The following is a 15,751-nucleotide window of genomic DNA, read 5'->3' as shown; positions in this document are numbered from 1 at the left end:
TTCTTATAGCACAGTAAAAAGCATTTGCAAAGCTGCATTTTGCAGAAAACCCCATTAAAATTGAACAACCAGTTCCAAAGATATGAGCTATTAAAGAGTTTCCAAAACAATAGCAAACAAAAGGACATAATTTCATTTGCTTGGCTATATCTCAAAATCAATATTTCCAAGTTCCGACTGATTTTGCTTGATCGCATCACATATTGGCGTAACCGCCAAACATGCCAAAGGGACTGTCTTACGATATCTCAAAGGTAATGTTATGTCAAATAAATATTTTTGATAGGATGGTGAGCAATCTAAGCTTGTTTCATTTCTAAAACTGCATTTTGTTCATACAGGAAGATGTATGACCAATTTATGCATTCTTAACCAGATCAAAGGTCTTTTAACCATATTTCAATTCGTTTGTTTGTTCAAACATGACACCAACAACCAAGGGAAATTTTAACAACTTGAATTTTTCTATGATATAAAGTCATACTTGTATATATTATGTATCAATTTCCCTTTTATCCAGTGATACTAAAAATAAGTACAAACATGCCCCATGTAATGCCCATATGACGTCATAATGTGTGCGCGCCTTCGCGAAATTGGGGCAACTTGGCTATATATACAAGAGTATAGCCCAACATTCGGCTCAAAATCCCATGAACATGCGATTCCTGCGAAATTTATGCTGTTGGTTTAATGTCCATGTCCCTAAGAATAATTTCTCAAGAGCCGTCTACATACACCATCACACTCCCGAACACATCATATACAAATACATCATCTTCACTCCTCTACTGATACCACAACCTCCACCTACAAACACAAAACCATACAAGTCGTTTGCAAGTTCTGATGCCGAATGTGTGATAGCTAATACTTTGAAGATACCACTAATTGTACGATACAAAACCAATTTTCCCTGAAGCAGGCAATTTAGAAATAATACATCATCTAAAAAAGGGTCACACGATAGATAAATGGTACTTGAGTAAATTGGGGATACCTTCATACGACCACAAGTCAAATGGCAAATGAAATTGGTAATGGTCCGCTCTCCTTAAGATAATTGCATCCTGGTGTTCAATCAAGTGCCGCTGAAACAGATATCATCTCCACCTTCGGTTCCAAATAGAACTAAAATTAACCTATAAACGTGATTACGGACAGAGTGTTCTGAAATTACCATTTGTCATCTCAAAATGACCTACTACAATTTTTAACGACATGTCTTGATCATATTCTGCTGTATAAAGTAAAAGAATTCCTAACATGGCAAAAGCAAAAGTTTAGAATCAAAATTTGAACAACTTATAGTTTAGATGGAGAAATAAAGTTTAACCATGTGAGAGATTAAATCTGAGAAAGGTTTTTTTAACACAAGTCTCCACATACATACAAACCTCTTTCTTAAAGCTTCTTGGATGAGAAGATGATAGAGGGCGGGTATTGAACTGAAGGCATATAGATAATAACATCACTGCTCTTCTCCATCTGACTCATTAGCTCAGTTGGCAGAGCATCGGTCCGCTGATCCGAAGGTCCCAGGTTCAAATCCTGGATGGTCAGTGAAATGTTTTCACTGGCTGTCATTTATGTATGTGGAAACTTGTGTTAAAAACTTTTCTCAAGTTACAGTTTGTTTTTGTTGATTTATTTTACGTTTGTATAACATAATGACGAAATCTCAAAAACAAGGTGCGTCCAAAAAGTGCAAAATAATCCATTTTATTTTAGAAGCAAGTTGAACCTTAATGGTTTTAAAACATTTTATAAATGATATATCCATTAGTGACCTTGTGTGTAAAAAAAATTAGGGATTAGCATTTACCGTTTTGTTTATATGACATATTTTATAGTGATACCCATTTTTAATGTTTGTCCAAGAGACATCTAAAATTTGAATGTCAGTCCACTCTGTGTGAAGTAGATTTGGAACAACTGCCATGTTCTTAACCTCATTGGCATTGAAATAAAATGGAGCACCTAAAGTGTTATTGCCCTTGGTCTTGTTTAAGGAGAAGGAACATAATTTGTTGTTATTTGTGTTACAAAATCAAGCTTTCATTTTCATTTTACCTTTACTTTTAAGAGGTTTATTCTCTATCAAAAACATACAAATCTGTATGTGGAGTGAATTACAAAATAACCAGTAAGTTGGACATATTGGGATTTAAAAATAATTGAGTTGGAATCAACTTAGGTATGGCAGATTTAAAGTAACTTTAGAAAGTTTTGTTTGAACAGGAAAAAAAAGGAAATTAAAATAACGCACGAAATCAAATTTATTTAAAGTTAAAGTCAGTTTCAGAGCTGGTGCCTTTATCGTGCATTGTGTGCTTTCATTTAAAATACGTGGTACCTCGTGGACAAATAATGGGAAAGTTCAACTTGGTTCTACATAAATACCGATTCTTTGCTCTATTGTACTTAAATAAGAGTATCAACGTAATCTGTTGGACCATCAGCCAAGAGTGAACATATCAAATATCAAAAGAAGGTGTATTAACATTGTGAAGTTTCATGTTGAAAAGCGATATTTGAGTAGAAATTGTATCATTTTGTAAATCGTTGACCATATATATTATTCGTAATGTATATCATTTATATCTTTTTGGAGTGAACCCTCAGATAGGCAATATAGTGACTTCAATATTAAGTGATCTCATTATACTCGTATATGACTTCAACCAGACAAATTTACTCTTGATTCAACAAGTCATACTTAAGATGCAGTGATCGATTATATGCAGCCAATGATTTAAAATGTTGAATTCGAGTATCAGTAAAAATGGTAAAACGACAATGCCATTAAAACTGTAATAACATTCTAAATGTCAAATGCATAGGAGCTCGGTCGCAGTATATATTTTGAGCATATCTTTTACCAAATTACATTTTACATTTTATAAAAATGTACCTTGCCCGCAAAGTGTTAATATATTGTTGCATATCATATTAATGTTTATTAACCCTAACCCGCCTGAATACTACAAAATACTACTTGATATATGCGCTGTTCGTGCATGCATCCCACGTGGTGTGATGACGCAATCGCCCTAAGTGACATTATAGGCAGGGTTTCGCTGGCCAGCGAAACCCAAGACCCGTGGCAAAGTGTCGCCGACCGAGTGCTTGGCATGAGAGGGGTCTCGGGTTCGAATCCCACCCAGAGCAAACAACTTCTTTCCTTCTTTTCTCTCTTTATTCTTTCCGTCTTTCCCTTCCCGTCGCCAAAAAGCCCTTAGGCGGTTAGGGTTAATAGAGAAAAGCATCATGGGAAACTATTAAGGCCATTGTATGGTACCGTGCCGGCATTCTCTGGTTTCCTATATATCCGTTGACTACAACCATTTCTGATTTATGAGACTGTCGTGAACATGCAGCTGTACGTGTAATTACCGTCAATTCATGACCACAATCTAATTTGTACACACCTTTGTTCGGAATCACTTCTTTTTGATCCGTACATACCATCATGAATGCAGCTTTATCGTTGCAAGCTTTTGCACTACTTTGTGTCTCTATTGTCGGTGTACATGTATGTCCATCACTTTTGTCACATGTAGAACTATCGATGAAACTATTCATTTTACTTTCATCATTTGACTCAAACATGGCATTTAATCTAGGCCTAGTTGTACAATCACGAGCTTGGTGACCATGTTTATTACATATAAAGCATGTACCTTTGAACCTTGTACTTGTACTAGCCTTATTATTTGATCGCTGTTGGGTTGTATTTCTGTTTGTACTTTGATACTTTGACTCATTTGGCTTCATACTAGTGTTAGTTTTACCACTTTTGGAGAAGTTTTTGTTACCATGGTTACTCTTCCCTTTATCTCCATTTGATGCAAAACCCCAACTACCATGAGCTTCAATATATTGGTCAGCAAGTTCAGTCATGGCTTGAATATTTTTAGGTTTCCTTTCCCTGATAAATATAGCCATATCTTTGGGTACACTATTTATAAATTGATCACAAATTATCAAATCTATAAGACCCTCTCTATCTGTTTTCCTGGCTGTCAATTCTACCCATCTGTTAAAGTAGTTTAGAACACGTGTTGCATACTGTGGTCCTGACTCTCCAGTTTCAGGTTTTGAATATTTGAATTTCTTACGAAAGCCTTGCTCATGCAATTCATATCTGTTCAGGATACATAATTTTAGAACGTCATAATTACTTGCTTCAGTGTCGCTAAGTGCGTAATATACTTCCAACCCTTTCCCAGACAAAAGTGCGCTTAGATATACCGCCCATTTATCAGGTGACCAACCTTGTTGTACAGCATACCTCTCAAATCTAAGCAAATAGGCATCTATGTTATCTTTACTTTCATCAAAAGTAGGAAGTTTGGGCACTCTGGTATTTGATTTAGGAAAATCTGCACCCCTAATATTGGCATGTTGCATCGCTTCAGCGGTGTCGCGCTTCTGTTTTTCCAAATCAATTTGCATTGCAAGTATTCTTTGTTCGCGTTCTAATGCTTTGACATGTTCCTGCTCTTTAACTTCCGCTGCACGTTCTGATAATGGACACAATCAGTTATGACACCAAGATTTTTTTTTTCTCACAATATAATCGCGCCTGCAAGTTTTACTTTACATACCCCATCCAAATATTGTGCTTGAACTTTCGGGATGACACAGGAACTGCAGACTTGGGTAACTTCTGATCAGTCACATTGTTGGAACGATGTTACCTGTGAAAAAATCAAGGGTTACACTTTAAATATTTTTCAATGGTTTGACAACTACTCTGGAATTAATTTACATCTATTCTAATCACATCAAAAAATTTGAAATCCCAATTGGAAAGAAATTTGGTAATACTGAGTACAATACCCGGATTCTCCACCAAAAATTGTCACCTTACCCAATATACTCAGTCGTGATGCTAAGAGTAAATGTAAACTGGACCAGATTAAGTTTTATAACAAATCAAGAATGTATTTATTTATTCAAAAAAAAATAGTCTTTATGACTTTCAAAAAGATAATCTTACAATTAATTTTAAAAGATACATATATACTTTGAATTTAGCAGAGATCTCTTTAATTTTTTTTTATAACGTCCAAAATACTGTCTTATTTGATGAAAAAATAATTGTGCACAGTTTCCGGTTACCGGTTTTCTATGAATACGTAAAAGTTCATATGACGAAATCCGTGATATAAAAGTTTACACCATACGATCTTCCTTGAAGCTGAAGCTTGTTAAGATTGATGTAGATTCCAGGTTCCCATGATGTTGAAAAGACTTCGATGCCAATGATTTTCCCAAACCCAACGAAAACGGGGCTACAGATTTAAAATAGACCAAAAAGATTCAAAGTTTCCGAATTTCTGTAGGCCTTACTTTTAATCAAACTTCTAATTCAAAAATCATCATGCTCGGTTTGCTTAACTCAAAGTCTTATCTGAAATCATTTTACGAAAGTAATAATTGAGCATGAATTTAATATCTTTTTCCATGCAACAAAATATCATTTATATTTACAATTGACTTGATCCGATGCTCGTATTTTGTTTCGCTGACGACCATTTGTATCCTTATTTCTACACATAATTTACTCAATTTATTTACCACATAAATAATAACATAATCTATATATTCTTTAAATCCAGACACATTAATTTGTCAATTTCATTATGTCCAAATAGGTTTCCAAACATTCAAACAATGATTGACATTTGGTTATTTAAATTATAAATGAATGATTTCCAAAACATGTCACTATGTGAATATCTTTTCAATGACTGCATGATAAATCTTATAAAATGCAACATTTTATTTTGGATAATTTTGTCATTAAAGTCTTTGCCTCAAATATCATAATAAATCTTTGTCCGAAAACAACTAAGTTCAAATTGTTATAAAACATGAAAAATAATGGGCCTAAATTTCTTTCATGGTTTAATTTGGTAAAGTTTCGGTCTGATAAATATCAGGATAAATTTGCATTGCAGAATGTTACGCACATTCTGCAAAGCTAGTTTGTAAATCCAAAACATGATATTTAAATAAAAATACACCAGCATAATATGAAAAGTGAACTTACATAAAACTTGAAATTATATGACTTGCATCCGGAGATGACTCGGTAACATCACACCAACAATATGTCTGTCATGGCTGCCGTTCCTCACATCTTCGCCGAAGTTCAAGTATACTTGGTTATTTACTCTCGTCAGTAACATAATTGAAGATGAACGCGCAAGCACAAATGAAATTTTCCCTGCAGAGCCTGGATCTCAGCATCCAAGTTGCAATTAAGTGGAAAATTAAAATATTGGTGTCACAACCCTATGGGTAAATTGTGAATTCTCTACATATTGATGTTATCACCCTGGTGTCCAGATAGCAAGTGAAGTTGGCTTTCTACAAAAAGCATGCTTCCAATATTCATTCAAATAACAGGTGCATTTTTCATTCAAGGTTCATGAATAGAACAAAACTCAGACCCGGAATTTTCCATGGAGAGATTTAGCTATCCATGTATCATTTCTTTGCTTGAATGCTCACACACAAATTATAACAAAGGAATCCAAGATTTATTTCCAGTCTATCTCAACTTCCCATATTAAAGTACTGTAGACTTGTATTGAGATCTTATTCACCATGACACAGTCAAATCTGATCAATTTCTTACATGTATAACGGTATGTTTTAACATACCGTTATTCGTAACATACAACATGCCTATATAAACGGCGAAAAAACGGCAAAATAAAAAAACGTCAACTCATTATAGAGATTGTAAGCTTAAATGCACGAAGAGGGACATGGCAGTTTCGTTTTCGATATGTGATGAAAAGATGAAGATTTCGCGCGAGAACTTCCTTACAACCTCTAGTTTGGTTACTTACATGTATGTTTACTATATTTTACAATGCTGTAAATTAAAAATTGCATTTAGTCTTTATTTCCAAATGTTCTAAATTGTCGTTGGTGAGGTTATAATCAACCAGCGTCCCACTAAACCACATTTTGTATCACTAACTACAACGGGGGTGGGGTTGTTGCAACCTCCTACATTCTTCTATATTAAAGGTATTTACATACTTGACATTTAGTATGAAATATTTTTTCGGAAAGTTCCAAGACTGGTCTGAGAGGGGTCTACATAAACTGCACGGGCTAATTGTTAATTGGGATGTGTCGGGAGATGGTGTAAAATAATTGTTTGACAGAAAAATGTACTTTACGTTTACATTATGGTGCTCATTAATGTAGCGAATTTGGCTTAATTTCGGATTTAGGGAAGCTGAATTTGAGCTTTGCGAACAAATATTCCATACTAAATGTCAAGTCTGTACATTTAATATATGTTATATTTGATACCAATGGATAGCTATGAATTCCTCTATCCAGTGATAACAGAATAAGTACAAACATGCCCCACGTAATGTCACCCTGACATCATAATGCCAGCGCGCCTTCGCAATATTGTGGAAGTCTGGCTTTGTACAGTATGGAAAAATTGATTATCAGCTAAACGCAAAATGTTTTCTTCAACTACAAATATTAAAGTCCATGTCGTTTAGCATGATTTCACACCAGCAAAAAAAAAGGGAAAAAAAGAAAAATAAAGAAGAAGAAGAAGAAAAAAAATAATTTCGACCTCTAGAGAATATGAGCGTCATTTACAAATTTAAATCGCATCCATTGTCAGTCATATTATGGAATGCTTAGAATGGTGTGCATATTGTGCAATATACACGAAGATTATACCCCTAACTCGTAATGTGTACACCACGCTTGTTTTACAGACCAGCAAGGCAGGTACCATGAGATCCAAAGCACGTTTCTCCACGGACATATCGGAATAATAAAAATAATAGAAACTCGATTCTTAGATCTCTCTTCACTGAAATAAATATTTTTAATTCTGGTACCGAATGATTGTACATTTATACAGTGAATACAGATTAAATGATCTCATTTATACGACTTCAACCAGAGAAAATTACACAAATGTAAACAGACACCTGGCAAAATGCGATCCAACAAGTCATAATTAAGCTCAAGTGATCAATTTTATGCAGCCACTGAATTTAATGATGTTTGATTTGAACTCAGGTATCGCATGGAAATCACAACGAAATTACTATGCACAACTCTAAATGATCACACTGTTAGGAAAAAACACACCATGATTATTTCAAAACTCAGTTAACCTAGAAACCTGGTTTTCGTGTACATTAAAGGGCAATGTGATTTGCTCATCGGGAGGATCATAAAAAATCATCAAAACCAAGATATTGGCACCTTTGTTAGTGTCACACTCCTCCCTACGCCAAACATAAATTCTCCCAGCCACATTTCTCTATAAATAATCGTAATTGTAAAATTTAAAAAAAGTAAATTAAGTACGGCTGAGGTGGGGCTCGAACTCACGCCGCGCCGCTATCATGGATTCTGAATGAGCCTAGCGCATTAGACCGCTCAGCTACCTGACTTGTTGGTATCCATCTTGAAACTTATTTGAACATATAATCGCAACTTCAACATAGGCTTACCACGTGACAAGCAGAGACAGAAAACGTACCATATTTTGGAATTGTATTTGCTTAAAAACATTAAAGTGTATTAACAGCGCTCAATTATTGATATCTGCCTGTTCTACATACAAAAATCGGACATATGATGTGCAGTTAATATTCATATTTTCTTTTATACAGAGGATGCTTCAGTTTTGACACAAAAATAATTTCATTGAAAACCCTCTCACTCGGCTATTTCGAAAAGGTAACCACGCTTCCCTAGAATGTGCAATAAATTAGCATTAACAATTTTCTTATTTTAACAGCATTCTAGAAACTCTTGACGTTTGGTGAAAAGAGGAGTATTAGACAGTGTCATAGAAGTGCTAACATAGCCTGCTATTGGTTAAGCTGAAAGCCGCGTGTTAACGATGTTAGAAGCATATACAAATCTTTGATTCTGTAGATTACTTAAGGAGATTTGAATTGAATGCGCCTGAATGCTAGCATGTAAAAATTCTGGATACAAATTTATTTATCGCAAAATGTGTTTATACTTTATCGAAATCATTACCCTTGTTCAACTGGAATATAGAGAATAGATTATGAGTTCAACCTAAAATGGATTATCAGTGATTTTTTATTTCTTTCCACACTTGCTATGGCATAATTTATAAGTCAAGTATAAGTTATCTAAATGTTAAGATACATCTGTCATCTATATGGCACGAGATCGTTGAATATTGCATGACTACATCGCTATAACCATCGCGACGTGTTGAAACATAAAACATCGTACTATGTTATGGATGACACTATCATAATATGTTACCACCAAATATGCCGAAGGGACTGCCTTACGATGTCTCAAAAATGCAATCGAGATAAGAGGTCATTTTGTGTCAAATATACTCTTTTTTGACAGGATGGTGAGCAATCTATGCCTGTTCCATTTCTAAAACCCCATTGTGTAAATGCAGGAAACTAAAATTTACAACTTGCATTTTGATTCATTTATGCATTTTACCAAATATTCCAATTCGTATCACTGATATTTGCTCACCATCCTGTCAAAAAGAGTATATTTGACACATTTTGTGTCAAATATACTTTTTTGACAGGATGGTGAGCAATCTATGCCTGTTCCATTTCTAAAACCCCATTGTGTAAATGCAGGAAACTAAAATTTACAACTTGCATTTTGATTCATTTATGCATTTTACCAAATATTCCAATTCGTATCACTGATATTTGCTCACCATCCTGTCAAAAAAGAGTATATTTGACACATTTTGTGTCAAATATACTCTTTTTTGACAGGATGGTGAGCAATCTATGCCTGTTCCATTTCTAAAACCCCATTGTGTAAATGCAGGAAACTAAAATTTACAACTTGCATTTTGATTCATTTATGCATTTTACCAAATATTCCAATTCGTATCACTGATATTTTGTTTAAACATGACACCAACAATCACTCGAGGTTCTTACAACATGTATACTTGTATAATTATATTATATATCAATGTCCCCTCTATCCAGTGATACTAAAAATAAGTACAAACATGTTCTACGTAATGACCACATGATGTCATAATTCATTTGTAATTGGGGCAATTGGGGCAATTCGGCTATATGTACAAGAATATAGCCCAATATTCGGCTCAAGAGTATAGCCCAATATTTGGCTCAAAATCCCACGAACACACTACATAACATAACTACTACACACACCATAACACTCCCGAACTCACCATATACAATACGTCATCGACACCACAACCCCCTCTACAAACACAAAATATCCCACCTAGGTTTCATTATCATTGAGCTATAGGCCTTTTCATTTTTTTCGGAGAAGAGCAGGTAGGGCTTGATTATATTTCTATATGTTTTAGAAAATTCGCACGGGTCAGTTTTTTTTAAATCACATTTTTGTTCCTAAAATGTGGGTTATAGCACCCTCAACGGGCACTCTCTCCATAGGGCTACATGTAAAGACCATATATAGACAAATGGCCCTAAAATAAAACTGACTCGTTCATTTTTCCTCAAATTTTGCATATGATGTAGATCTGGCATTAAATGCAACTGATGTCGTTGCTGCTCTTCTAAATTCATTTATAAAATGTCCGCCCCAGGTGACAAGTCGTTTGCAGGTTCTGATTTTTTGCCGAAGGTGTAATAGCTAATACTTTGCAGATACCACTACTACCAAGCCAATTTTCCCTGAGACAGGCAATCTATATTATAAGTAAAAAATCATCTAAACATAATCACATGGTACATAAATGATACCCAAGTTTCCCCCAAGCAACCTGGGAATACCTTCCATACGACCACAGGTAATTTGGCATGTGAAATTGGTATTTTGTCTGCTCTCCTTATAAACGATAAGGTTACAAAATATGGATTTACATAAGATAATTGCATCCTGGTGTTCATTCAAGCGCCGGTGAAACAGATATTCTCTCCACCTTCTGTTCCGAAGAGAACTAAAGTTCGCCCATAAACAAGGTGACGGACAGGGCGTTGTGAAATTACAGCTTTTTCTTTCCCCAAGAACCTACTACAATATTTAACGACCTGTCTTTTTAGAACCGTAAAAACACAACGGTCCAGAAAGCGTTGACCATGTTGAAATATCTTGCTGTATAAAGTAGGAGAGTTCCTAACACGGGTACACGGCAAAATGACGTTTAGAATCTAATATTGAACATGTTATAGTTTGTTAAATTCTTTTGCGTTTTAAAAACAATATTGAATAATTAACTGGAAATCAAATATCATTTGGTTCAAACGCTTGGTTATAGTTCATTTCCCAACACTTCATTCATAATTTCCAATGAATCTGACTCATATCCCAATTCTTTCGAGGTATCTGTACATTGAATTCATTGGACACTTAATAGAATATAAATATAGACAAAATATGATAGTCACAACCATTACTCTCAAATATTGAAACAAGAGTGTCAATGTAATCTGAGGGACCACTAGCCAAGATTGAAACATGAAGTGATATTTGAGTAGAAATTGTATAATTTACTCAAGAATAAAGACACATATTTCTATATACGAGCCAAGAAGCCATACTTACGCTGAAGTGATCGATAAGCCACTGACTTAAAATGTTTTGGTTGAGTTTGAGTATCGCTGAAAATGGTAAAACGACAATGACATTAAACTGCAATAACATTATTAAACATGTTAAATGTCAAATGCATAGACGCTTGATCACAAAATATATGTTGAACACATATTTAAGAAAACCACATTTCGCATTTTACACAATTTTACTTTGCCCGCAAAAGTGTAATTTTTGTTGCATATCATATTAATGTTTATTAATAGAGAAAAGAATTGTGGGAAGCCATCCAAGCCATTGTATAGTACCATGACGTGAAGCGTCATGAATATGGTTAGAATACAATTCACTCCATCCAACACGTGTGTGTGCTTCACAAACTGTACTCATAAGATAAGATACGGGGTACGCTGTAACACAGAACCCGAATAATGTCATGACTGTTGGTTGATATTCACGCGTCATCATGGTCATGGCTGTGTTGCTTCAAAAGTCAGCATTTAAGTCGGTGCAAAAATTTAAGTCGGTGCAAAAATCACTAGCTGGATTGTCGACCTATGCCTTTTTACTTTGGATATTATTGGAACAACTCTTCAACTGTGGTGGTAAGTTTAATAATATTATAGCCATTTGTTGATACTGAACTGGATGATGAAAATATCGCGGTGACTTTGCAGCCTTATTTCGATCATTGTTTCGTGGCGTTCATTGTCAGTGTACTTTTAAAAAATCAATCCAACCAGTTATACACTACTTCGTTTTGGCCATGTAAAGATCATAAACGATCATTTTTAGCTTTTCATTTACCCATTTACTTATATCAACGATTAACTGGTATGCTAAAAGTATCGAAAAGTCATATACAATTACCACTACAATATTGCACTATCGGTGTCTTATTTTCGATTCGATTAGAATTCGATCAAATTTGTTTGTGTTATTGAATGTCGTAAAATACTACTCGATGCTGATGTAAAATCATTACTTCATTTTTTATCATTTCATTGCTTCATATTTTATCAGTTATACTTGATTGCAAATCAAAATTCAGACACAAAGTGTATATAGACAGTAATTGTTAGTATACAGAAATCCCATTGGGTTGTCATAGCCTGTGTCAATAACGGATTGGTATCTGCTTTGGGGGTTAAATGGCACTGTTTTTAGTCACCGTATATAGCTGTATTTAAATTAAGCCCCGTTCTTAAGCCGCATCAACCTGGCATAAATAATCGTACTCTAAGTAATAGATGAATTTGAATTGAATCGTTGGAACAAAATCGCTGTATGGAGCCCACTGAGAAGGGAATCTCGCTGCCTTTTGCAACAGAGCAACTTAAGCAATTCCGAAATGGAATTTATTTAGCATAGCGATTGAGTAATATGATATTCAGTCGCTGATATATCAGGTGGATACCCTCCAATATGTTTTCTTATGTATATTATGCGTATTATTCTATGAAGAATCATAATCTTTAGCGCCATAAAAACGGTTAACAATTTCCCACTTCTACTAACCACAGCTCCAATGCTATCCTTAACTCCTATAAACAATTGTAATTCTAGATGGAGCATAGACAGCCCGTGTCATATGAAACTGTTTTTGAACTTGATATAATTAGCGATACAAATGTTGTCACAATGAGGATTCATACAAGCTGAGTTGAATGCCTCTTCTGTTAGGTTTATGATACATTTCGATTGTACAATTTCCAAATGTAAATGTCTCCATTTAAATGGACCGAAATGTTTTGTTCTCATTATACAGTGTGCCGCTGAAAGATTCCGAATTTATATTTTCTAAATTCCTAAAACAAATATTGGATACATGAAATTGCATAATAAAACAGCTTTCGTATGCTTTTTGAATTTTGAAACTTGACTGTTTCGTTCTTTTAATATAATACATTTACACTGATAGTTAACTTTTGATCCTTTCCACGGTACGGTTTTAGATCACTCGGAGCGATAGTTTTGAGTATCAAGCAGTGGGTATTACGAATAAAGTACACATATACCACCAAAGAGAAATATGGTTGAGTACCGTTAATAAAACTATTTCAATTCATAATGTTAGAGTGGCCATGACTTAGTAATGGCAATTGTACCACAGATGTGAGATATCTCGTAACTTTTAATGATTTTAAGCACTTTTTTCTGTCTAAAAACTCCAGCATGATTTTGCATGGAGATTATGTAATTCCTAAACATCATGAACTTCGAGGTTCAATCGCAAAAATAATGAAAGGCAACCTTGTTTTTCATAGTCAGAGAGATCAGGCAAGAGCTGATTTCAACCATCATAGCTGTCGCAGAGCTGAGTTGCTCTTGTGAAGACAAAATTACGTTTTCTTAACCCTAGCACTAGGGAAAGTACCAACCCTTTGAGATTGAATACATACATTAGAGCTGGGCAGCGCTTGAACAAAATATAGGGACTATTCTCTTGCATGGTATATGAAAAATAGCACCAAGTTGTATAACCAAAATGTGCAAATTTCAGATAACATGCAGAAATGACACGTTTTACTATTATTTTACAGTTTTGATGAAATGTTTCCCAAAATTCACCCGCATCAAATCAATTTTCCCATTCAGCCGATGTACTCCTATCTCATCCCAAAAAAAAGGGCGCACTATAAACGTATCGTCGTTACCATGGTTACACTCGTTGTTTAAAACAAAAAGAGTCATTATCAGGTCATCATAATTTATGTTGATATGTTCCACGTGGGAGTTCCATGTATGAGAAAACCGTGCTTGTAATTACCTATTAATCAATTGAAAACTGTGTTATAGAATTAGTGGTATTGATCCGGCACAAACGCCGCTAATGTTTACTACCGAGCGACTTAAGCTAATCTTAGATCCATCGTTTGCGCTAAATTTAAATACTGCAATTATTACTCCAGCACCTTAATATCATAAATGATCAGGGGTAGTGAGATCCACCATAAATTGCTAGAGTAAATCCGTGATTTTCATTTTGCTCTTGTGAAATTATTCCAAGATTTTTAAAAGAAGTTTTGTGAGTCATCATTACGATGCATCTCGCACTTGTTAAATTCACAACTCGATTAAATATCAAAGATTCATAGTTATGCTGTTATCACAACAATGAACCAATGAATAACAAACCCTTGGTACCTCAATAATTTCGTGAGTAATAATATATCAAAATTATTGAATGAATATTTTAGAAAGAGTTGCAGTGCATATTGGTTATATATGTCTTGAAGAGCTCGATAGAAATCGAGTAATGACTCTTTAAAAATATACTTGATATGGATTTGGCGCGGGCGTCAAAGGAAATATACACAGACATCATGGTATCAAATTATAGTTTCATAAAATACAAAGGTAAAATACAATATAAAATGTGTTCCCTACCTGCCAGATATGTAAGAGGAGAACCTTGATTATTGATAGACAAATATGTATAAATGGCATTATGATGTTCTACTTTTTAAATAAAGAGTATTATTAATAATGCTGATAAAAATTGATACGACGGTGAAATATTGAATTCATTCATCTTTATTTCTTTTAAATATTAAATATAACAGCACAACAATTAAACACATACATTGAATGAGGAGGTTCTCGGAAGGCCGGATGGCCTGTATTAAGAACCCCCTGTCCTAACAAAAAAAGTTTAAAAAAAACAAACAACAACAACAACAAAATATACCGCAAAATGTCAAAAACATTGAATTTTGGAACCAACAAAAATGGAGGAGTATAGCTTACATGAAACGAGTTCTACATTAAACCAATATGATAATTTAATGCATTGCTACAAATAAAATTAGTATGTTATATTATAAGTTTGTAATTTATAACTTTGAAAGTCAATATGACGACTAATTGAATAGATAAAGACAATAATAACAATAATTGGGGTATATTACTAAAAACTACAACTTTTGACATTGACAGTTCATGTCGTGCATTTTTGTTCAACTGATTCTAAGTTTTTCATTTAGATGTTGTATTTGCATTTTGTGTCTAATCTTAAATATGTGTTTTTTAATTCGGGATTTAAATGTTATTGACACGCATTTTATACCGTTTTAAATATGTTGTAATGACAGTTCTTTTATCATTGCACTCAAATAGTACAACTATAATAGTCTCTCTACGTCATAAAATGTGTAATCTAATAGGTACAATTTCT

General features: G+C 34.2%; 1 protein-coding gene and 1 non-coding gene across 3 annotated transcripts in view; both read left to right on the top strand.

Moving 5' to 3' along the window:
• Positions 1 to 15,751, top strand: part of LOC140146062 (neuronal acetylcholine receptor subunit alpha-3-like) — a 141,307-nt gene that overhangs the window by 19,629 nt on the left and 105,927 nt on the right. The window contains exon 1 of one of the 2 annotated variants that reach the window (XM_072167806.1): positions 12,091 to 12,179. The exons of the other annotated variant lie outside the window; for it this stretch is intronic. The gene's annotated coding sequence lies outside the window, so the exon portion shown is untranslated. Of the gene's footprint in view, positions 1 to 12,090; positions 12,180 to 15,751 lie in introns of those variants that run through there. 2 annotated transcript variants of the gene reach the window in all.
• On the top strand, positions 1,490 to 1,563 carry Trnas-gcu (transfer RNA serine (anticodon GCU)). The gene has a single exon. It is a non-coding gene; the product is annotated as a tRNA-Ser (tRNA).

This window comes from Amphiura filiformis, chromosome 2 (assembly GCF_039555335.1).
Source record: "Amphiura filiformis chromosome 2, Afil_fr2py, whole genome shotgun sequence".
NCBI classification, from domain to species: Eukaryota; Metazoa; Echinodermata; class Ophiuroidea; order Amphilepidida; family Amphiuridae; genus Amphiura; species Amphiura filiformis.
This window is presented reverse-complemented; position numbering and strand designations above follow the sequence as displayed.